The sequence below is a fragment of the Capra hircus genome, chromosome 2 (genome assembly GCF_001704415.2).
Source record: "Capra hircus breed San Clemente chromosome 2, ASM170441v1, whole genome shotgun sequence".
In the NCBI taxonomy this organism is placed as follows: domain Eukaryota; kingdom Metazoa; phylum Chordata; class Mammalia; order Artiodactyla; family Bovidae; genus Capra; species Capra hircus.
Genome location: NC_030809.1, coordinates 87,831,090 through 87,855,916, shown reverse-complemented (window position 1 = coordinate 87,855,916; position 24,827 = coordinate 87,831,090). Strand labels below are relative to the sequence as shown.

The following is a 24,827-nucleotide window of genomic DNA, read 5'->3' as shown; positions in this document are numbered from 1 at the left end:
GAATGCTCAATTTCCCACAATCTCATCATTTTTCTGCCTGACAATTGTAATTATTCTTCACCCACCTGACAGTCAAACTTGCTTCCTGTAGTGATAATATACCTGTTACCATCCTGACCATATTGGAGAAATGGCTTTTTCTTTGATAGGTTTGTTCATTTTGAAACTAACTTTCTATGTTATTCTAGCCACTCTCTTACATTATTCATTAACTAATTGCCATCCATATCTCTTTTTTTGCCTTTTTTTTAACATATCTTTTTCTCCGTGACTGAATATACAAAGATAATGGAAGTAAAATATTCTTCTGCTGTAAAGATGGGTGGAATAGATCAAAATCCACTTGTCGGATTTTCTTTAAATAGCCCTCCAGAGCAACCGTCTGCGCAAAAGCAGGAAATGCTTTCACAGGAACACTTTCGTGGAAGGACCTAGCATGCTTTAGGTGCAAGTGTGCCTGGCTGGCAATATCACACACCACATCTCTCACATTTTCATTTTGGCTCTTTTGTAGAAAATCCTCTTGTGAAACACCACGCAGCATACAAATACCCATGGGAAGGAACAGTTTTCTTCTGCTACCACGACAGGGAGTTGCTCTCAAGCAAGTGACAATGCCTTGCGTTTTTCCATCGTGATTTGTGGCATGATCTGCATGAAGATCCTTCATGCCCAATATTTCTAGTGTTAGATAAAGAAGAGAGCTCTGAGTGTTTTTAGCATAATTTCCTAGTTCCTGAATGTTATGATATACTTTGTCATCCAAATTCTTTTCTCTTTCATCAGTGATTTTCACAGGCCATCTTTCGGTCAGATTATGTTTTCTGACAGCCTTCCATAGTTCAGTGGCCACACGCTGATGTGGTGGACTGTCACAGTATAAATCATTCACAGTTTTTTTTTTTCCCCCCAAGATTGCATTTGCATTAGTCCAATTGTTCTCTCAGAGACACGGTCCTTAACTAGCCTGGGCCAATTCCATATTGAAGGCTCTCAGTGCAAAAGCAGAGCTTCTGGATTCGGCAGGGAGAAGCAGGGAGCATAAGCAGCCTTCATAATCTTGTTTCCACAGTGGCTCCCAGCAGTAGTGGCCCGCGCCTGAGGAGTCAGGTCTACTGGCCATGGCTACAGTCCGCCTGGAGAGCTGCCGGACGCGTGCCCACAGGCCCAGGGGTGGCCCGCAGCAGGACAGGCTAGGGACGCCAAGCTGTAGCGGTCCCTGAGTCAAGCCTAGCGTGGAGACCACCAGGACACCCACCACCAACTGTATTTCTGACAGCAGTTTACAACTTTGCAAAAAAATAAGGAGATACAAGCTTGTCTCCCTGATTATAAGGAAAAGACTATTTCACGTTTGTCACATATTTAATGACTGAGGCAAGTTACCACATACTACTTCAGAAAACACTGGACATTACTGTATGCTTCCAAAACATCTAAGGTCATGAAGTAATCATGGATTTAGTGAACAAGACATTGTAAAGGAATCTAATTCTGTACAGTTTGAGAAGATACGAATAGGACACTAAGACCAGGTCACAGGCTTTAAAAAAGAACAATACTAGTTAGAATAATTATAAAGTAAAAGTGCTTGATAGTTATAAAAGTTATTGATTTGAAATCCATTTACTTGATTATTTATTCAGTAAGTTTTTACTTCTGAGAAGGTGACATTTGAGTATGCCTTAAAGGAGGTGGTGGAGTGAACTTTGCAGAGATATAACCTGAGGAAACAGTTTTCTAAACAGGAGGAATTGCCAGTGCAAAGCCCTTGAGGAAAGACCACACCTGGAGCATTGGAGGAGGGGCAAGGAAGAACATACCTGCTGTGGGCTGGAGCAGAGCAATGCACGAGGGGCGGGGAGATGAGGCAGGGTGGGCAGGATGCACACAGGCCAGCGTGCGAACTCTGATTTAAGTTGTTTTTTAAAAATTTGTATTTATTTATTTATTTTTGATTTAAATTTATTTATTTTAATTGGAGGCTAATTACTTTACAATATTTAAGTTTTAAAGATTCAGTCTGTCTGGTATACTGAGAATAGGTTGTAGGGGGAATAGGTGGATTCAAGGAGACTCAGCTCAGTTCAGTTCAGTCGCTTGGTTCAGTTCAGTTGCTCAGTCGTGTCCAACTCTTTGTGACCCGATGGATTGCAGCATGCCAGGCCTCCCTGTCTATCACCAACTCCCAGAGTTTACTCAAACTCTTGTTCATTGAGTCGGTAATGCCATCCAACCATCTCATCCACTGTCGTCCCCTTCTCCTCCCACCTTCAATCTTTCCCAGCATCAGGGTCTTTTCCAATGAGTCAGCTCTTCCCATCAGGTGGCCAAAGTGTTGGAGTTTCAGCTTCAACATCAGTCCTGCCAATGAATATTCAGGACTGATTTCCTTTAAACAGGAGACTCTTTAAGGGGATAATATAGGATGGTGGTTTTGACAGGCGGCAGCAGTGGAAATGGTGACCAGTGATCAGATTCTGGATGTATTTTAAAAGTATAAATTCTTTACCACTGTTGGGTAGATTGGCGACACGAGAGAAAGATGCAAGTTAGGACAACTCTTGGAGTTTTAGTGAGCAAATGGAAGGAAAGAGTGTCCTTTCTGTTAGATATTTAGGAACGCTGTGAAAGATTATGACAAACTGGTTGACTTCAAATGACAGAAACGTACTCTGTCACAGTTCTGGAGACAGTGAGTTCAGAGTCTTAGTGTTGGTGAGCCTGTACCCCCTCTGAAGGTTCTCGGGGAGGACCCAGTTCTTTGTGTCCCCTAGCTCTGGTGTCTGTCGGCTCTCATTGACACTCCTCGGCTGTACTGTTCCGGTCTCTGGTTCTGCGGTCACACTGACTTCTGCTCTCTGTCTCTGAGGGTGCTTGTCTTAGGCCCCCCATGGGGTAATTCAGGGTGATTCCATTACAAATCCTTACTGAAAGTCTCCTTTACTAAATAAGGCAATGTTCACAGGCTTCCCTGGTGGCTCAGAGGTTAAAGCGTCTGCCTGTAATGAGGGAGACCTGGGTTCGATCCCTGGATTGGGAAGATCCCCTGGAGAAGGAAATGGCAACCCACTCCAGTACTCTTGCCTGGAGAATCCCATGGAGGGAGGAGCCTGGTAGGCTATAGTCCATGGGGTCTCAAAGAGTCAGACACGACTGAACAACTTCACTTTCACTTTCACTTTTTCACAGGGTCTAAGGATTTTGGGGGGCTCATTATTCAACCCACTACACCATTCATTAAAATGGAGATGGTGAGAAAAGCAAATGAGGTGAGAGGGAGGGATGTATATAATTTTAATTTTTGCTGAGAGGGCACCTGGTGGCTGCCTGAGTTGTTGACTTAAATAGTTATTATTATTAAAGATATTCATTATATTGGTCATGTAAAAGAAAAGATTATAAAATCCCTGTAAAAATCCAACATGCTGCCCAAATTTAGCCATTAGCCTCATTCTTCATTTAACATTTTAACTCAAGTTGTTAGAACAAGTGTGTTGTTCATGTTTGAATTTTATTTCCTCTCCCTTCCACCAATCTGTGTTTATTTTTTTAAAAACCCATTTATTAACTATTTGGTGTCTAGAGTGTGCAATTCAGACTTGCAAAGATAATTAAGAAATAATTTCTTTCACTAAAGAACACACAGATAATAATTTGGCTCAGACTAGTCCCTCCGATACACACACATTCTGTCCTAATATGACTTAGTATAGCTTGTTTACAGTAGGTATTTGCTGCGTAAGAATATAGGTGGCTGGCTTTCTTTTGGTAATTAAGATTTACAGGGGTCACAAATCCAACTTTTTCTTTCACACAATCTCTTTCCCTCATTACATTGAGAAGGTTTAGGCAATCATAGATAGTGAGCAGTAGGCTCCAAAAGTGCTTTGAAATGCAGGAACAAGACACCAGAATGAATACATGGTGGGTGGAATCAGTTTATTTGAAGAAGCTTTTCCTAGAAATAACCCATCCTACACTCTGATTTGGAGAAGAGAGAGTTTGCTGAAGAGACAGAAGTGCCGGAAAACAAGCACCATAAAATGTAACTAATGTAAAAGAAACTGTAATCCTGGAAATGGAAACATGTTAGAGATAAATGATCCTTATGGAGTTTAGGAAAATGAAAGTTGGTGCATAATTTCAGTGTTTATCCCTGACTATTCAACAGGGGCAAGAGACTATGTTTTATGTCACTAGTAATCATGACTAGATGTCTTGAAAAGTGATGAATTCTCTGACTTCTCAGATAGCTTGATTTAAATAGTTCACAGGACTGTCTAACCTCCTTTGCAATGAACCTGGACTCTGCAGACAGACAGTTATTATAAAGGGCTTGGAGGGTAGTGCCTGACATATAATATAACCCCTACCAAGATTAGCTGTTATTATGGATTATTATTTTATTTTCCTGGCTACTTTATTATTTCTCCCAGTGTGATCAAACAGTTGGGGTGAAACTGAGTTTATAAACCTTCTTGGCCCAATCTAGACTGTGATGATTCTGGTCAGGATGTGATTAGTTATTTATAACCACTCCTGAAGGTAAGGTTAACCAGTTCTCTCCTAATATTATGACAAGAATATTTCCTCACACTGAGCTCATATTTGTTAATAATTGTCATGTATCATCACCTAATGATTGTCTCTTTGTTTAAGCACATTGAAACACTGTTCTATTATGCCCTTCTTTCACAAACACCTTTCAATAGGTCAACTGCTGCTGCTGCTGCTAAGTAGCTTCAGTCGTGTCCGACTCTGTGCGACCCCACAGACGGCAGCCCACCAGGCTCCCCCGTCCCTGGGTTTCTCCAGGCAAGAACACTGGAGTGGGTTGCCATTTCCTTCTCCAATGCAGGAAAGTGAAAAGTGAAGTTGTGTCCAACTCTTCATGACCCTATGGACTGCAGCCCACCAGGCTCCTCCGTCCATGGGATTTTCCAGGCAAGAGGACTGGAGTGGGGTGCCATTGCCTTCTCCCAACAGGTCAACAGTATCCTCCAAATAGTCTAAATTCCTTAAAGCAGTATTTAAGATCTGCTTGTTACCATTTGATTTCAAAGTGATTCCAACTTACTTTTTGCATCACACCACTATTTTATTTCCAGATGACTACCAAAATAGATTATTAATCATTCCTCCTTTATAAGTGTATGCTGTACTGCCTCTGTGCCTTTGCTTATGTACTTCCTGGCGTGATCCAACTTCCTACAGCTACTCATCTCTTATTAGGCTTCTCACTGTTGCTCAAAGGCCAGCTCAAAGGCCATCTCCTCCCTCAGGTTGGAAATGACTGCTGTAAAACACTGAAGTTCATGGGTCTACTTTTATAATGTTTGCCATTTCACAGTAATTTGTCTACAAGTGGGAGACACAGTGTGCTATCACAGGAAGGAGCTACTGCTCCTTAGACTCATATCCACAAGTACTGCTTACTAGTTTTATAAACCTAGTGAGTGAAAGTCAATCAGTTGTGTCTGACTCTGCTTCCCCATGGACTATACAGTCCATGGAATTCTCCAGGCCAGAATACTGGAGTGGGTAGCCATTCCCTTCTACATGGGATCTTTCCAACCCAGGGACATAACCCAGGTCTCCCAAATTACAGGTAGATTCTGTACCAGTTGAGCCACCAGAGAAGCCCTTTATAAACCTAACCACTTACTTAAACTCTTGAGCTCAGTTTCTTCATCTGTAAAATAAGAACAGTAATATCTATCCTATCATTTTAATATGAGTATTAAATGAGATTGTACATGTGCTGTAAAACTCTTGGTGCAGTTCTTTGCACATTGTGTGTGTATGTGTGTGTGTGTGTGTGTGTGTTAGTTGCTGAGTTGTATATGACTCTTCGCGATCCCATGGACTGTAGCCCACCAGGCTCCTCCGGCCATGAGGATTCTCTAGGCAAGAATACTAGAGAGGGCTGCCATGCCTTCCTCCACGGGATCTTCCCAACCCAGGGACTGAACCCAGGTCTCCTGTATTGCAGGCAGATTCTTTACTGTCTGAGCCAATTTATGTTTGAAATGATTATTTTATTGCTATTATTATGTTCTCCACTACTTATAGTCATTTTGAGGGCAGGGATCATGCAGTCTCATTTCTCTTTATATCCTGCTTAGCACATCATCTTATATATAGGCTCTCCTTTGCTAAATTTGTGAGCATATGTATATCAGTTTTGTCTCCTCAGCTGTATTATACATTTCTGGAAATCAGGGACAATGCCTTGTGCACTATAGTAAACATGTTTAGTGCCCAGTTAATGGCTGGTGTAATATGTATATACCCAGGTAGGAATAATTCCTGTTTAAGTACCCTCTGCTGGAGTAGGAAATGGCAACCCACTCCAGTAATCTTGCACAGAGGAGACTCATGGGCTACCACCCATGGGGTTTCAAAGAGTTGGACATGACTGAGCACACACACACACACACACACACACACACACACACACACAAACATGCACCCTCTTCTAGGAATGACACTCCTGCCCCAGGTACTTTGAACAACCGAATCTTGACTGCAGTTGTTACTTTGAGTCTTGAGGATCACTTCTTTCAGACAACATTCTTTAAAAAGGTTTGAAGAAATTGTGTGCAATTGAAAGTAACTGAACCCAGATAGCAAATTAGTACTATTATACTTAAAACTAAGTTATGCTTGAATACATGCCAACAAGTTACAGTGAGTATCGAATGTTATTCTGATGGAGACATTCATCTCTTTACAGGAGGGAACTGGTGATATCTCAGGTAAGTGTGGATCAGAAGAATACCTTTGACCTAGTGCTGGTTCCTTTGTATGGCTCTTTTTGTAAATTCCACACTCTCCACGTCCTATATCTTCCTGCCTCAGAATGGGCATGCATTGACTTAGACTCAGGATTAGTACATTTGGTTGTTACATTTACAGTTGCTTAGAACAGCCTTTAACTAGAATTTTCATAAATCATTTCTATAAGTAATTGCATCAGATGTAATTTGCATAAAATCCATTATTGCATCAAATGTAAGAAGGATTCTTAGCATCCCCTATATTCTACAAAATCCTTGTCCCCTTTTTTGGCAAGCACTGCTGCAACTTGGTTTCTCAGACAGTTTTTGGATTTGCCCTATATTGAAGGACTGAAAATATATGTATATTTCCATGAATTTTTGACCACTGGTTGGATTCAATAATTAAAAATAATGTTCTGTTGTGCAGAAATCATTTTTATGGCTTTCCATGTATATAGAGAAATATCTTCTGTGCCTACTTATAATTTTTAAAAATTAAGCACTGCTTGAGCTACATGTCACTATTATACTCTCAATACTTATTGAGTAACTTTGGAGTTTATTCAACAAGCTGAAACTCCAATACTTTGTCCACTTGATGCAAAGAATTGACTTATTTGAAAAGACCTTGATGCTGGGAAAGATTGAAGGTGGGAGGAGAAGGGGACAGCTGAGGATGAGATGGTTGGATGGCATCACCGACTCAATGGACATGAGTTTGAGTAAACTCTGGGAGTTGGTGATGGACAAGGAGGCCTAGCGTGCTGCAGTCCATGGGGCCGCAAAGAGTCAGACATGACTGAGCAACTGAACTGAACTGAACTGAACTTTGGAGTTTATAGTACTGTTCTTACAGTTTATAAGATGTTTGAATCCTAACAATAACAAAATTCCTAAATACTAACTTATCTAAATTCATAGTATCTGAAAAGTGTCTTGTGACAGTCATGTAACCTTCCTCCTCACAAATGAAGCTTAGGCAATTCTATATCATGATGGAAGTGGAAAGATTACAAACTAATTGTATTAAGTCTGGTTGTAATAACATTATCAGCATGTGAAGGAGTAAATTTAGAGATGAATGTGAGATGCTAAATGGAAATTAATAAGAAATTTGAAATCCCTTAAAGTTTTTCTCTGGTGGATTACTCCCCACAGTTTCTCTTAATTCTTCATCAGTTAGGTGATATATGCTGCTTATGATTTTGCAATGTTAGAACCACCTCTCCTATAGATATTGTAAGTTATTTTTAGTAACAAAACTGGATTTTTGTTTGGAAAAAATAATTTTTGAAAGGGAAAGGAAGTTATAATTCAATCATACTTTCACAGCTGGATAGAAATTAATTCAATTGCTGTTAGAAAAATTAAGTGCTGTAACATTTTTTCTTTAAACAAATGGAATTTTAGTTCTGATAGTGAGTCTTTAGACTCACTTGTCTTATTTTAACAAATAGAAGAAACTGAGATATATTCAAAGACACACAGGGCATTTTTTACTACTTTTTATTCTTTCTATAATTCTTTTAACTGTAAAAATTATGTCAGAAAATGCTAGTGTTATGGACTGAATATTTATATCAACCCCAAATTCATACGTTGAAGTCTGAACTTCCAGTGTAACTGTATCTGGAGATGGGGCCTTTTTGGAAGTAATTAGGGTGACATGACGTCATGAGGATAGGGCCCTGAAGATGAGATTAGTGCCCTTGTAAGAAGAGACACCAGAAAGCTTGCTGACTCTCTCTATAACATGTGAGGACATGAGAAGGTGAATGTCTGCAATCTAGGAAAAGTCATAATTAGAAAAACAGCCATGCTGGTAACTTGATATTGGAGTTTCAAACTTCCAGACTGGTAAAAAAAAATTGTTTTTGAAGCCACCCAGTCTATGATATTTTGTTATGGCAGCCCAAACAGACTAATATGAAAAAATGAGAAGAAAAAAAACACAACTTTTTTGGTAAACATAGCCAAACTTTGCTATCTTCCCATTCATTTGGTGTTGCTGCAAGTTCAGACGTTGCCTTAATGAAGTGTAATTAGAAGGTAAGAAGGAAAAGAGAAACTCAGCAGTGCATGCTCAGTCTCTGCGACTCTAATTCCCATCTGTAGACAGAGGTGTCCTGCATGATTCATGTGTGCTTTTTACTGTTGGACCTGCCCTGGAGATTGATCTACTTATGCAAACAAAGGTTAACTTGATGAAAAAGAATATTTATTATGCCTTAAAGTTTCTCTTTCAAGTAAGAATATGTTATTCGCTGTTGAGTGTTCAGGGCTAAATTAGGGGATTCCTTATTATCTTGGTCAAAAGTGTTAGTAGCAGAGGAAGTTTTGCAGTTCTCATTCTGCAAGGTACCCATCCATGCTATTGTCCCAGCTTCCAATGAGAGAAGAATTATCTGAGAGGGGAAAATTAGCTCTACAACTTCTACTAAATACATAAGTTTAAATACTTAGAAAATAACTAAAACTAAAAAGAACTAAAATTGATGGTTTCTTTACAAATTTTTATATGGGTGTTCTTTATAACAACAACAAAAAAAAGCTCTTGATTTTCCTATTACAAGTCAAATCTGGATAGGTCATGTGTTTTTGGGAACACTGTGGTTAACATTTATATTAAAAAGTACCAGGAAGGGCCAAGTAGATTTTGTTTAGGTCCAAAGCAAATATGTGTAAGGGTATTGATTATGACAGAGAAATATCTGGAAAGATTTGACAATGTACTAGTTACTAGTGATTGTCTCTGGGAAATGAGACTAAAAATAATATTTTATTTTTATAATTTATGTATATTTATATTATCAAAATAATGTTAAAGCAATGATAACCAGTAGGACTTTCTTATAGCTTTTTTAAAGCTATATCTTTAAAATCGAAAGTTTTAAGGCAAAAATATATAGATTTTAATTTGGAAAAAAGAGACTTAAGAAAGCAGCAATATAGACACATCTAGAATATAATACAGGTTATATTATTAAAAGAAGACCCACAGAGCTAACACTAAATCTTCAACTTTCCAAAAATACTTCTTTTAGAATTTCTTCTGCAGTACAAGGGTGCCTGGGTAGTAATTACAACAGTGATACATCTTATCCAATAGGGTTTTATAGTGTATCAATTATGAGACATTCTCTCATTTGAGCCCAATAAGAATACTCTTCAATTGGTTGGGCAAATATGACTTCTTCATCTTATTCATGTAGTAACTGGGGCTCACAAAAATCAAGTGATTTGTTCAGATTGAAAGAGTTAGAAATGGCTGAGTCATAAGTAGAAACAAAATCCAATGTTTTCCCAATACAAAACTCTGGACTATCACCATGTACTCAACCTCCCACTCACTTCAATGTATCATCAGATTTTCATCCTGATATCAGTCCAGTGGACTCAACTTTATAAAGATCACTAGGAAACTCCATCTTGCCTTATCAATGGTCAATTTTCAGTCCTTAATTTACTTGACCTCGTGGCAACACTCCATCCTCAAAAAAAGAAAAAAGAAAAAACTTAAAAAATAGAAATATATAGATGTGCTATAAAATTCAAAATGTATAAGATATAACCTTATAACCAGATTATTGTGTATCCTTGAAGAGATATTCTAGGCATATACAAATATATAGGTAACTATATTCTTTTATTTTCTTATAAAAGATATAGTAACATAATAAAGATACTAATCTAAATTTTGACTTGTTTCACTTAATCACATATCTTCAGGAGCCCTCCATATGGTACCTATAAATCTGTCTTGTCTTTTTATTAGCTAAATAGTATTCTGAGATGAGCCATAATTTAACCAGCTCTCATAATTTTATTGTATTTATTTTAGGATGAGTCATAATTTGTTTAACCAGTTCCTTGATGATTATTTCCGACCTTTTGCTATTGAATGTAATTGTTCAGTGTATATCCTTGTACATTTATCATTTTTCACGTGTAAAGTCTCTGGAAGAAAACAAATGAGTACAACTTACATAAAATGAAATTTTAATATGAAGGGCTCTTGGATAGTCTTCATAATAAGAGAAAATAAAATTTAAACATCACAGCAATATCATTATTGACCCATCAGATTAACAAAGATTAAAAAGTTTAATTACATACTTTATTGGTGAGGTTGTAAGGAAACAGTCTCATGTACTGCAGATAGGTGAGTAAACCAGCACATTTTCTTTGAAGAGCAATTTTTTTTCTGCTTGCTTCTTTTTTAATATAAATTTATTTAATTGGAGGCTAATTACTTTATAATATTGTATTGGTTTTGCCATACATCAACATGAATCTGCCACGGGTGTACACGTGTTCCCCACCCTGAACCCCCCACCCTCCTCCCTCCCTGTACCATCCCTCTGGGTCGTCCCAGTGCACCAGCCCCGAGCATCCTATATCCTGCATCGAACCTGGACTGGTGGTTCATTTCACATATGATATTATACATGTTTTAATGCCATTCTCCAAGTCATCCCACCCTCGCCCTCTCCCACAGAGTCCATAAGACTGTTCTATACATCTGTGTTTTTTTGCTATCTCACATACAGGGTTATCGTTACCATCTTTCTACATTCCATATATATGTGTTAGTATACTGTATTGGTGTTTTTCTTTCTGGCTTACTTCACTCTGTATAATCGGCTCCAGTTTCATCCACCTCATTAGAACTGATTCAAATGTATTCTTTTTAATGGCTGAGTAATACTCCGTTGTGTATATGTACCACAGCCTTCTTATCCATTCATCTGCTGATGGACATCTGGGTTGCTTCCATGTCCTGGCTATTATAAACAGTGCTGCAATGAACATTGGGGTACACGTGTCTCTTTCAGTTCTGGTTTCCTCAGTGTGTATGCCCAGCAGTGGGATTGCTGGGTTGTATGGCAGTTCTATTTCCAGTTTTTTAAGGAATCTCCACACTGAAGAGCAATTTGACAACAAAATTTTAAGAGTAAATATACTGTTTGACCAATCAATTCTACTTCTGGGACTTAATCCTATCCTACTTTCCTGGTTTTCTTGCTGCCAGGCTGGTTGCTCCTTACCTTGTGTTGGGTCTTCCTCATTAATAGACCTCTGAATGGTAGAATGACCTAGGGCTCAGTTGCCAGCTCTCTTTTCTTTATTTTCTGTTCACTATCTAGTGATCTAAGGGCTAATGTCTTTCAGACTTACACTTTCAGCTCCAGTTTCTTCCTCAGACTTTTGCCTAACTGCCTGAACAACATCTCCACTGAGGTGTCTAATAGGCATCTCAAATTCAACATGTCTAAGTTATAACTGGGACTTCCCCGGGGGCTCAGTGATAAAGAATCCACCTGCCAATGCAGGGGATGATGAGGGTTCAGTCCCTGGGTGGGGAAGATCCTCTGCAAAAGGAAATGGTAAGCACCCCCAGTACTTTTGCCTGGGAAATCCCATGGACAGAGGAGATTGTCAGGCTACAGTACATGGGGTTGCAAAGGGTTGGACACAACTGAGCATGCACACACAAAGTATAACTGAGGATCTAACCCCCTTTTTCTCCAAGTCTTTCATTTCAGGAGAGAACTTACATTCCACCAGTTAAGCAAACCAAAGCAAGAGTCATTTTTTATTTTCCTCTTCATTTCACTCCCAATAGCCAATTCATCAGCAGGCCTACCAGCTCTACCTTTAGATTGCATCCTGAAACCTACCAATTCTGGTGACTACTGTTGCTGTTACCACTTCTACGGCTGCTGCTTCCACTACCTCAACCCGGTCCAACATCATTATTTACCCACAAGACTGCAACAGCCTCCGGTTCCCAGTCTTGTCTCCTTCCAGTTTGTTTTTCACTAAACGTTCAGAAAAATCTTTTAACAAACTGGACCATGTCATTTCTCTATTAAAAGTATCCAAGGACTTTCTATTATACTTCACAACAAATTCCCAAACCCTAGGTTTGGCTTCCATGATCTGACCACTGTAGAGCTCTGTGATTTCATCTCCTGCTATCCCTCCATCACCCACTCTCCTGTAGTTTCCAAACTGGCATTCTTGCTATTCTTTGAGCACAGTGCTCTCTTCTCAGTACCTCTGCGCTGGCTGCTTCTTTGGTTAGAATGCTCTTCCCCAGATTACTGCACGCTGTGCTTCCTCTTCCATTTTGGCCTCAAGCATCACCTCCTCAGAGAGACCAGCCTATCTGAAGTTTCTCCCTGTCACTCTCTATGCCTTTACCTTGCTTTATTTTTCTTTATAACATCTGTCATTTCCTGAATAATATTACATATTTATTTGATTATATTCCATTTCTCCCCACTTGTTGTATTTCCAAGAGGTCAGGGTTTTGTCTTTGCTCATAGAAATATCTCCAGCACCTGGAATAATTCCTAGCACATGGTAGGCACTCAATAAATATTTATTGAGTGGATTATGGGTAATTACATATTTCAAAAAGCTCAGACTAAGTTCCAAAGTACCAAGCATAATATACTTTACCCCCAAATTTAACTGCAACCCCCTCCTTCCTTTTCTCCTTCTTTCCTTTCATAATTTTTTATTTCAAGAATATAGTATACTTATTTTATTTTAAGGCATAGCACATTATTGAGATATATGGTTTTAAGCTATGGTATATTGTGGAGATACAAATTTTTTTTCTTTAATATTGAATAAATCTTTCCAATATTTCAGATTTGTGGTGAGGAGAGCCAGAAACATGTTTTGGAAGGAATTTGGAAAAGAGGAAATCAGTGTTATTTTCAGTTCCACCTCTGGTCAAAGTAACCACTGTGGACAATTTGTCTCACATCTCAGAACATTTTAGTATCTGTAAAAAGAAGTTATTAACAGCATAAATTTTAAAAAGATCAACTCTTATTGAGTGCTTATTTTGTTCGGTACATAATAGTACCTATGAGGTAGATACCATTATTGCGCCTGTTTTAAAGATGAATCACAGCGAGTTATATTCTTCCCAGTGTCTCATGGCTAGTAAGTAGTGAAGCCAGGCTATCTGTTAGACCAAAACCTGGATGGTTGTAGAAATGTTCTGAAAACTACTGAAACACTTCCTATTTTTCACTTCTACCTCTTGCAGTTTTATACCGGTGTGGAGGTACAGTGTGTGTTCTCACATGGATCAGAGAATCACCCACCATGTGCTCCAGTTTCATTGTATAATGTTGGCAGGAAGTTGAAATAACCCATGGAGAAGTGTGCTTGATCTAAAGATTCTTGGTTGCCAAGAAATTCTCATTGCTTATTACACTGGGAACATTTTGGCTTAGTCATCTCTGTATCCATAGCACTCGAGGACCCAGTATGTAACAGGTATTCAATTAATGTTGGGCAAATGAATAAATGAATGGCCTGACTATAATGCCAGTGAAGCTAATGATTCATTAACCACAAATCATTCATTCAACATATATTTATTAAGAGTTTAGAGCATAAGCTCATCTAACAGTCTCCATTTCAGGTCATTTCAATTTTAGCGGAGAGTACAAGGTTCTTGAGCAAACCACTCACTCCTTGACTCCATAGTTCCTTTGATTCTCAGATGGAGCCACCACATTAAGTCTGCTATCTCAAGCTTGTTTTTTAATTAGAGACTTTTTTTTTAAAGGAATTGATTCAAGAGTTCACAGTTTATGCTTTCTAAGACCTCCTACCCTCTGTGGTATTCAGGCTATTGTTTTGCTTCAGTGCCCAATTCCAGTAGCCAAGTGAGTCCTTGTCTAACTAGGTCACCTTGATAGTTTGCTTGATATAGCAGTTGCTTTAGGATATATCTGACTTTAGACCCTTTTCTGGGTTACTAGAGTTCTGCCTCTGGCTGAATACTTGATCTTAGGTAGCAGACCCAACCAACTCTTTTCCCAGACCTGTGCTTGCTGCCTACTGTTTGACTCCTTAAAACTTGCCATGATCCCAAGTTTCCCCCTTTCCTGCTGTGTCGGTATGGCAGACCTCCAGGTCTTGCCATCTCTGGTTTGGTTTTCCAGTCAGTTTCCCGCTGACCCCTTATTTGACCACCTATATTGGGGTAGAAGGAATGAAAAGTCTACTTGCATCCTTTTTTTTTAACCTGAGGGTGATGCCAGGTGGAAAAATCATGGAGATGACTTTTTCTCCTTTGTCCAATTCACAAGAACCATGGACATTTTTGCTGTTGTTTAGTCACCAAGTCATGTCTGACTCTTTTGTGACCCCCATGGACTGTAGCCCACCAGGCTCCTCTGTCCGTGGGATTTCCCAGGCAAAAATATGGGAGTGGGTTGCCATTTCCCCCTTCTGTGGGTCTTCCTGACCGAGGGGGTCAAACCTGCATCTCCTGAATTGGCAGTGAGATTCTTTACCACTGAGCCACTGGGGAAGCCCACTAAGTGCTCTAAAAGCTGTAGGTTGATTTCTGCCTGTATTGAATTCTATATTTTTGATGTCCCAAGTTCATTCTCCTCTCATCATTTAGACGTCCCATGTGAGTTAATTGTCTCTTCCCAACAAGACAGCAGGATTTTTATGAATAGATATCTCAAGTATTCTTATCCTAATATCAGTTCCAATCAGTACAAACTGATTGTTTTTGAATACTTACACTGTGCTATGTGCTTGGTTCACATTAACTTAGTCATTAGAACAATCTAATAAGGAAGGTGTGAATATTTCTATAACACTGGAGAAGAAATAGAATGTGATGGGGTTGTGATTTGAATCCACGTGTGTCCAGTTCCAAATGTCTTCAACAACAAAATGCAGTACTTGATTCAATCAATAAATAATCCTTGTCTTTGACTGTAGGCAAATACTTTAGTCCTGGGTGTTCTTTGGAAGGAATGATGCTAAAGCTGAAACTCCAGTACTTTGGCCACCTCATGTGAAGAGTTGACTTATTGGAAAAGATTCTGATGATGGGAGGGATTGGGGGCAGGAAGAAAAGGGGATGACAGAGGATGAGATGGCTGGATGGCATCACCGACTCGATGGACGTGAGTTTGAGTGAACTCCGGGAGTTGGTGATGGACAGGGAGGCCTGGCGTGCTGCGATTCATGGGGTCACAAAGAATCGGATGCGACTGAGCCACTGAACTGAAATGAACTGAACTGAACTGAAATATTTTTTTAAATTATTCTTTCTCAACTCCATCAGGATAATTATTATCAAAAAGCCAGAAAATAACAAGTGCTGGTGAGAATACTGACATATTAGAACCTGGGGGCGCTGCTGGTGCGATGTTAAATGATGCAGCCACTGCAGAAAACATTATGGTGGCTCCCCCCCAAATTTAAAATAGAATTACCATATCATCCAGCAATTCTACTTCTGGGTATATACCCCCAAAACTGAAAATAGGGTCTCAAAGAGATATTTGTATACCTGTGCTACCTATGTTTATAGCAGCATTATTCACAACAGCTAAAATTTGGAAGCAACCCAAGAGACCATTGAGGGATAAACAGATAAGCAAAATGTGGTATATATCTGCAATGGAGTTTTATTTGGCCTTAAAATGGAAGGAAATTCTAACACATATTTTAATCTGGATGAACCTTGAGGATGTTATGCTAAGTAAAATAAAGTGAAAATGATGTTGCTTAGTCGTGTCCGACTCTTTGCGACCCCATGTACTGTAGCCCACCAGGCTCCTCCATCCGTGGAAGTTTCTAGGCAAGAGTACTGGAGTGGGTTGCCATTTCCTTCTCCAGGGGATCTTCCCGACCCAGGGATTGAACCTGAGTCTCCCACATTGCGGGCATACGCTTTACTGTCTGAACCACCAGGGAATCCCATAAGTAAAATAAGGCGGTCATAAAAATATTGTATGATACCATGTACATGAGATATCTAGAGTAAGTAAAATTCATAGAAACAGTATAATGGTAGCTAATAGGGTCTGAGAGGAGAGGGAAATGGAAGCTGTTTTTAATAGTTTTCAGTTTTGCAAGGTGGGTAAGCTCTGAAAATCTGTTATAAAACAATGTGAATATTCTTAACAACATTGAACTTTACACTTTAAAAATAGTTAATATGGTAAATTTTATGTATTTGTATTTTACCAGAATTAAAAAAAAAAATTCTTAGAGGGTAGACTGAAATACTATACAAGTATTGTGCTATGTCCAACAATACATACTCAATACGTACATGTCATTTTGCTATTAAAGAGTGTAGTAGTTCTAACAATGAGAATAGTCAAATGCTTACACAATGCAATTATTTTAAACTTTGGACTTAAATTTTTACCATATTAAAAAATGCATATGGGCAATTTTTACACTAACTGGTGAAAGCTCAAGCCAACGTGTCGCATCTCTAAAACTTAGATGGTATTTTTCTTGGGGACACATAAACGTATATTGTGCAATGCAGACACACAGCTACACCACACAAACTCTGATTCTTTAACTCATTCTAAGGATGTGTACTATTTAATGAGTCAGTAGCTTCCACGTGTGACAAATGTGGCCTGTTTCTACTTTCCTTTCTTATATCTAAAATATTTTACATATTTGGTGCCAAGTCGGGCTTACTATATATTTCATTACATTTGAAAATAATAGTCTATCTAGTTTACATAATATATGAAAAAATTGAAAAAGAAAACTACATTGTAAGTGAGAAAATACCTTCAACGTCATAGCTTTCTGGTATATTGAGAGATAATCCCATTGTGTGCCATTTTCTATTGATAAAAGTTCATATTGACTTAGTATTTATAATATCATGATGTATTGTTTCTAATTCTTAAAATGCCAAAAAGTCTGAAGTGTTTCAGTTTCTCTAGCATGAATAGATGCCCGAGGATTTGACAGGAAACTGGGAAGTTTCGCTGCTCAAAGATATTGGCCTACTGTGGATATCAGAATGCACCAATAATGACGCATTGCTTTCTGTTAAGCTTTCCTTTAATTTAGTGACTCTTTTCTAAATTGCAGGTACTCCAGGAAGGATTAATATACTAAGTAACTCACACCCTATTATGAAATAATTGATCATATCTTTTCTCTGATAGGAGGAGCTACAGGGGAAGTCCCGATGCAGGACTTTTGAAAGAAAACTGGCTAAGGAAGGTTCTGATCAGGTAAAAACTGCAAAGATTTTCTCTTCTACCTGAACAGAGAACCAAGTTCCTTGTCCTTTTTAAAAATGAATTTCTCAAATGCAAGTTTAAGCCTTGTGGATACAAGCAAAGTGAAATGGAAATCTGGGACAATTACCTAAATTATTTCATTTTTAAAACCCTTCATTAAGGCTAAACAGGGATTTTTGGCTTAAATTATTCAACTGGACTAACTACATTAGAATTATCTAAAATTGCCTTGCTCTCTATTTCACCTTATCTGTTTAGAGACACAGACCTTAGGCTGTGTCTGCTTTACCCTGTATGGATTGATTTGGGGCCAAAAAATTCAATTAATTCTATTCACAAAGGGCCTTCATGGAATGGAGCAAATGGAAAAATGAATGCTTCTGGTTTCTGGCTGCCCCATTCTGCTTTCAAGCCTGGGAGGGTCCAGGCCTGATGTATTTAATGATCCCAGTTCTGCTGGTTTGCTGTGGGTCTGCATGGGTGTATGCTTGGCTCATTATTTTAAACACATGATCCTCAAAAACTGTTTTGTTTTGGGACAATCAGCAGAGCCAGTTCATTGTTCTAGAAGCAAAGAAAGCACACTGAGGCAACGTGTTGCTAGCTTACATCTACTGTATGCTTACCATGCATCGGGAATTTATTATCTCATGAATCTGAAGGTTATTGCCGAGTGGCGCAGCAGCTTCAACTCTACGTAACTTGGCTCTTCAGCCCATGGCTCAAGTGCAGGTCAGTGCTGAAAGGCCGGGAGTATGGACTCCAGACTTGGGGTTTACATAACCATATGTGCCTTGGTTTCTCTCTGTGAAACAAGAGTAATAACACTTCCTGTCTCATAGTGTTGTTGGGAGGATAGAGAGTGAAAAAAGTAAAACACTTAAAAGAGTGTCTGTGCATAGTAAATTACTTAATAAATACTTCCTATTATTATTAATGATATTATTACTATAGAACCTGTAGTTAATGTAATTGGAGAAGGAAATGGCAACCCACTCCAGTGTTCTTGCCTGGAGAATCCCAGGGACGGGGGAGCCTGGTGGGCTGCCGTCTATGGGGTCACACAGAGTCGGACAGGACACAACTGAAATGACTTAGCAGCAGCAGCAGCAGCAGTTAATGTAAGCAACACTTCCCAAAGGGATTGTGTGGAAATTCCTGTATTTGTCATTAAATTTACCCCTACCCCCATCATTTATTCCCCCTTGCACCACTCCCATTAACCTACCATCATACATTCTTAAAGATTGAGGTTAGCTTTGGGACAGAAAATTTAGGTAGAGTTATAAATCAAGATCAAATGAGTTATTTTGGTCCATGGGACAGTCACATGCTTATTTCTTATCTTTTTACTTAAAAACTATCCTAAACGTCATCACAATGATAGGATTTGTGCAGCACTTTATGGTGTTAGCGTATTTTTATACTCATTATCTTCTCTGTTGTAACATCACTCTGTAAAGATTGTGCAAGTGTGACTTCCTTCAATAGAAATTATGCCAGAGAAGTCAAATCTTTTGCAGAAATACTCCCCACTGGTGGGGTTGAGGGGATGCTCTGACTGTGGAACCTGGGGCAGTAGAAGTTGAGGGAAGAAGCAAGAAAAATGTTTGGTATTAGCCTAGGAGTCTTAGGCTATTAGGATTGTCGATATCAGGCCCAAGTCCAAAGGCAAGGGTGAAGGAATTCTCAGAAAGGAAAAAGAGAGAGGGGACAAAATGTTTAGGAAAGCAGAAAAGAGAAAGAAAAAGCAAGCTGGGAAGAGGTGGCGAGACTGAGAAGAAGGCAGGATTGCGGACAGCAGTTCCTCCCAAGTTGCTGTCTACTAACACCTAAAAATGGAGGTTCCTCAACAACAGGTCTTTATCTAGGTCCTTAATTTCTCCTCCTGGCACTTAGTGTAGTATTGTTGAGTGCTTAATGAATTGTTCTCTCTTGTGCAGAGGACTTCCACTAAAGCAGCCTCTGTGAGCTTAAATGATGGGAAATGGTTCATTTGTCCCATTGAGAAGAAAGAAGACCTCCTATGAAGTCAAGGAATTGGATGAAAATGATGGGTATTCTCTGGGGTAGTTGAAATTAGAGCTCTGCGGTCTGGAAAATAAACTGTGCTTCAGTGCAGATACATTTACGGAAACATCAATAAACACTGTGATTAAACTACAGATAGAATTCCATCAGAGAGAAGAATTCAAATAGTACACAAAGTTATTTTAAACCCTAAACTCCTATTCATATTTTCAGGTAAAAATTACATTTTAATCAACTAGATGGATTATTTAGATGGTTTTGTTAAATTCAAATGACATGAAAGTAAAAATTTAGTGTCACAGGTTACAAAAATTTATTTTTCCTACCCTTTCTTTGGTGTGCACTCGGCAAATAACAGCTTGTTAACACTGAAAGTTTTGGTGGAGGCAGAGACTGTTTCAGTCAAGAAGTAATTATTAAGTAGGTATGATGTGGTGAGCATTAGGCTTATACTGGGGGTATCCTGCCAGAGTTTTTGCTCCTGAGGAGATTAAAATCTTTTGGACTTAGGACACAGTGTGACCAGGACAAAAGCTCCTAGAGATACAAGCACAAAAGACTGTTAGGAGAATCAGCTTGATCTGTGCTCTAGGTCTCTGCCTGGTGAAAGAGTTGGTAACGGTGATGAGCCATTCTCTGTAGAGACCTGCACACGTGCAAAAATATAGAGATGGCAATATTCAGGAGTTGAGGATACCGGCTGGAGTACAGATGGGGACTGGAAAAGGAGACAAGGTTAGGAAAAGTTGAAAGTTTATTTGGGATGCCATGGGGACATCATTTCAGGAATTTAAGCATTTTGTCAGCGCCGGGGGCAGAAGGAAGGGGCAAAAGAAACAGCAGAAATGAGACAAGAAAGAGTGTGCTTAGATACAATTAGGTGATAAGCTCTGCATTTTAAATAAAGCCCTCTGGGCTGCCAGGGGTGGGATGGGTTGGTAGAGAATGAGTGTGACAGATGAATGGAGGAGGCTAAATAAGAGACCATGGCAGTAATGGAGAGAAGGGGACAAATTTAAGCAACACGAAAGTGGAAGAGTTATTGGAACTTGGTGAGTGAGAAGGAAGAGTCTAGAAGACATAGGTTTTAGGTTGAGGATCCAGTGCTTTCTTTTAAGATGGTGTAAAAGGGAAGATGTAAGATTGCTGAACTGGGGGAAGAATTGTTGAAATTAGCATTGTCTGGAACGGTAAGCATCTTGGTTTCCTGGCTCTGTCTTCTGGTAACTTCTCTAAAACATTGTTTTTTTACTGTCCTGCCCTATCTTCCCTTTCTTTCTGTCTGTGACTCCCTCTGACTCTACCTCATTGCAGTTTTCTTTCTTCCTCACCTGGCCCTGCTAATGCTTCTTTCCTGATTCTCCTCAGTTTGCTTCCTCCAACCCACCCCTACTGAAACTCAGCAAACACACACTTACAACAGAGAGAACAAATACTGAACCAACATTTTTGTTAAATAGCTTAACTGCTTTGTGGAGAGGGATTTGTCAATGCATCTGTTCTAAAGAATTTTCTTTTAATAGATAATTTTGTGTGTGTGGAAACCAGATCAGCAAACCACTGTTACTATGGCCTATCCACAGAGACCTGGAAATTGCTATATTAAGCGGAACTGATTAAAAAGTATTTTACCTGTTTGGAATAAAACTCACAATCTGTTCTTGAAAATTGTTGCTACTACTTGGCCAAGGGTAACTGAGGACAGGACTATACCGTTTGTTATATTCTAGGGCTGTGACTTGTGATTTTTTTTCTATAGACAACAGACCCCCTCCACAATCAGATAAATGCAACGTGTGAACACTGAAGGGGACCCATTCAGAACAGAGGGAACCGTGGAACAGGGAGCACCAAAGTTGATTATTAGTGGAAATAGGGATACCACCAGATTCGGAGTTATGACACAGGTCGGGCAGATCCACCATAGAGAAACATAGTGTTTCTTAAGCATACCCTTCTGTGATACTGTGTAAGGGTCTTGCTTACAAATCCAAGAAAATCTGAACATTGGATCATCTGGATGTGTGAGTTCTGATGATGTCTGACCCACTGAGTGAATGCTACCCTGCCTTAGGAAAACAAAGGGGTAAGGGGAATCAGACAGTCTCTCACAGTGGAAAGGCAAAGTCTGCCTGGTCTTCACCCAGAACGTGGATACACACCTTAGAAGTACAATGGTAGATAACTAAACTTCATCCATCCAGGCACCCTGACACAGGCAATTTAAGGGCAGGGATTCTACCAGATAGGGGCCAGCTTGTTCATGCCTCCGTTATTCACTTCCCAGCAGGGTGACTTTGAGTAAATTACTTAAACTCTTCAATTGAGTAAATTATTTAAACTCTCCAAAGCTCATTTTTCTCTCTGTAGATGGAGAATGACATTATATACCACGTTGGGTTGGGATGAAAAGTAACTGAACTACTGTGCTTAGTCTGTTGCCTGGCACGTAATGAAAGTTCAATAAATGTTAACTGGTGCTGTTAGTGGCTATCTGATGGGAAGATGCAATTGGAACTAGAGGATTCCAACAAAGGGTTCTATAAAATAAAGATGTTTTCATGTCATGGCATTAAGAAACTAGTCTTTGGGGATCTGGTTACAGTGGATTTGCTACAAGAAATAACCCTATACTACAAAAACATTCTTGGGCTTCCCAGGGTGGCACAGAATCTGTCTGTCAATGCAGGAGATGCAAGAGACATGGGTTCGATCCTTGAGTTGGGAAGATCCCCAGGAGTAGGAAATAGCAGGCTGCTCCAGGATTCTTGCCTGGAATTCCATGGACAGAGAAGCCTGGTGGGCTGTAGTCCATGGGGTTGCAAAGAGCTGAACACAACTGAGCACACAGCTCACAAAAGCATCCTTGGGGTTTGTAAAAGTCTTGCTTTCCTTTCACTCACTGTCACCATGATCAACAGTATTCTATAAACTGCTGTCATCTAAAATCACTTTTAGGCTCTAGCTCTGACCACTCTTCACCCAAAACCAATTACCAGCTTGCATAAGGAGCTTCCGTGGTGGCTCAGGCAGTAAAGAATCCTCCTGTTATTCAGGAAACCTGGGTTCTACCCCTGGGTCGGGAAGATTCCATGGAGAAGGGAATGGCAACCCACACCAGTGTTCTTGTCTTGAGAATCCCATGGACAGAGGAGCCTGGTGGGTTATAGTCCATGGGGTTGCAAAGAGTTGGACACGACTGAGCAACTAACACTTTCTTTTCACTTGTTTAATAGGGCCTTTCCATATGACATGTGAAGAGTCTGCCACAGAGGCCAGAAATCCTGACTCTGGTTTCGTCCATCTTTAGCAACTCTTCATTTCCTTCTTTCTTAATGTGGATTGCCAGGGAAATTAAGAATCTTCTGGAAGAGAATAGAGCAATGGTCCTCAATTCTGACTGCATCACAATTAGTTAATAAAGGTAAGTGCCCAGGTGCCTGATGCTGAACCCACAGAGGGCAGCCTACCTAAGTCACCAATGTCCCATGTTGTCCTTGTCAAATCAGAAACCAAGGACTTTGGCTGTATTAAGCAACCAAGAGACCTGTAAACATGCCCCTGAAGTTATGAGGTTCTGCATATGCCTCTTGGGGCCAGTGCCCAGATAGGACTCGGACCTGTCTGGACATCATTCTCTACTAACAGGCACTTTCTGATATACACATGACCTCTGTCCCTGGCATTTGTCGTTGACTCAAACTTTTCCCATTGTTCTTGTAAAATGGGAGAAATATAGGAGGTGTGTTTTCTTTCCAATGTGAATGTACTGTTTAAAAAGAGCCTTACAACAAAACTTGCTTCCATACATAAAATAAACTTGTGACGAGTTATCTGGGTAAAGAGAAGATGATCTCTTGTCCATCTGTCTTCTGGAAAATTTCCCTTTATTGGTCAGTTCTTTGCTCTGGGGCAGTCTACTGTCTCAAGCTCTCAAATGTACCCCCTTCCCCGACTAAACTTGGCTGTAATAGCTGAGGTTATAGACCGAGGGAAGCATGCCTCACTGGAGCTCTGTCTTTTAACAGTTTAAAGCTAGCATCTATCAAAGCTCGAGCTGCCTCTTTACTGTGAAGTTTATTCACAGGTAAAATTTAAGGTTAAGATGTTTTTGTCAGTACTAATTTGAAGGTTGTCATTTTTTCCCATAAATTTGGTTGCATATCCTTCATTGGCCCCAAATTAAAATAGACCTGTGAGCATTTTTCAAAAAGTGCTTCTTCATTCCAGGGTATTTGTAAGTGGTACTGGAAAAGGAAAATGTTTCCTGATGAAAAAAGATTTGAGAAATTCTAGAAAAACAAGTTGATTTCTTCTCTACAGGATTTATCAGAGCATTTAACAAGGTACTATTCACTGTGGTTGTAATATTTCCCTCAAATTATTTTCCCATAAAAGTCTTTATCACAGAGCATTTATGAAGACTAGGTTTTGGGGAAACTGCTTTGGTAAAATGGTGTCCTAAATTTCTTAAATAAGAACTGTAGAACAGAGAAGACAGAAGTTACATATCTTGACATAAAAATTGGTATACATGATCTGACATGTTCTATGACAATAGGACAATTTGAAATTGGATCTGCTTTGAATAATCCAGAACTTTTGATCAATGTCTACCTCATGCCAAGATGGAGAAGAGAGATGACATAGCCATGGCCAGCGCTGCCACGCAGCCATCGAAAGACAGAGAACTTTGATATTATTCTCAGCAGTTGGCAGCATCACTGAAAAAGTGTGTGCAAATAGTAAAAATAGGGGGGGGGGATCCAGACCAATCCTAACACTGCTGCCTAGGGAGTTAAGAGATTTGGAGCAAAAATCATGAGACCTTTCCAAAATAGGCGCGGCGTTAAATTGCACCAGAGATAAGCAGGCAAGATATAAAGTGTGGGACAGCTGTTGTGGCTGATACTGCTCAGTAGACAGGCAGAAATATTGGATCATCTCC

The 24,827-nt window shown here is 39.5% G+C and overlaps 1 pseudogene; it reads right to left on the bottom strand.

The window, feature by feature from the left end:
- The window catches only part of LOC102171744, a 138,514-nt pseudogene continuing 113,895 nt past the window's right edge, over positions 209-24,827 (bottom strand).